Source organism: Volvox carteri, assembly GCF_000143455.1.
Source record: "Volvox carteri f. nagariensis unplaced genomic scaffold VOLCAscaffold_88, whole genome shotgun sequence".
NCBI classification, from domain to species: domain Eukaryota; kingdom Viridiplantae; phylum Chlorophyta; class Chlorophyceae; order Chlamydomonadales; family Volvocaceae; genus Volvox; species Volvox carteri.
The window spans coordinates 349,900-351,102 of record NW_003307631.1 but is presented as its reverse complement, the minus strand read 5'-3'; positions in this window follow the sequence as shown (position 1 = coordinate 351,102).

The following is a 1,203-nucleotide window of genomic DNA, read 5'->3' as shown; positions in this document are numbered from 1 at the left end:
TGCAAACCCTGGTCAGCTAGCTATCACGCCCAACATCATGATGAGTTGCCGGTCTTGCAACACAGAACCGTCAGCTCCTCAGGACACATCCCTCACATCCCCAGGACCCTCCGGAACATAACACCGGTGATGTTTGAATGCTGACAAGCTTCCCGATACGAAGAGGGGTGAAAGAGCACGGTTAGGTAGGTAGGTAGGTAGGAGGCACGTGTTGACCTTGTGAACACTCTGACGGGAGCTGACTGCCTCACCGACTGCCTCATGTACCTGCTAACCGACCTACCTACCTCACACCTCCTTCATCCCACATACACCCAGTTCACCGACCAGCAGGCTAGATCTCTGCTTGCTAGCGGCTGACCTGACACCCCACAGCCCACTATTCCACAGTTTATTACAATAGTTTACAATAGTTTACAATAGTTTTACAATAGTTCACGCCTACCACACCACCCTGGCAACATCACAGCTAAGCCCCTCGCATTGGCTTTGCCAGCGATCCAGAATCTGTAGAACAGCTGGCATTAGCCCACAAAGCCCGTCTAAGCGGGTTCTGAGGTCCGGCAAGGAGTACCCTACGCCTTCGGCCGCTGCCCTTGAGGAGGCGGCAGCAGGCGACTCCATGACGCGATCCACTCAGAAAGAACCATCTTTAGATGAGATTTACAAGCTGCTTCAGACCCATGCTACACAGACCAAGGCGTCCTTCGACTCCTTGCATAGCAAGACAGATGCGCTGGCTGCTCGTGTTGACTCGCTGGAAAAGAATATTCCGGAAATAATTACCAAAAAGGTGGAGACCGAAATGAAGCAGTTCGAAGTTCGGGCCGCGCAGTTCATCATCGAAACTGTGCAGTCTCAGCTCGCGGGGGCCCCTACGTTTGCGACCGACCGCACCGGGTCTAAACAGCGTAGGAACTTGACCGGCAAATCTGCCTACTACGATTCCGGCTCCCTGATCGCGTTTGGCGTCCCGGCTCTCGCGACCGCTAAGCAAGCAGCGGAAGCCATCACCCAAGTCGTCTCCGATGCCAGTGGAGGAAGCCTCCAGGCCTCCTTCCTCAGCGTCGAAGTACGCACTGAGAAGCCACGACCCAACCAGGCGGCCCCAACATACAACATCACCATCGGCGTCACCCCCCGTGTCCGTGGTATGCTTTTCCGACACAGCCAGGCCCTTAAGGCCATCGGGGGATCCTCAGA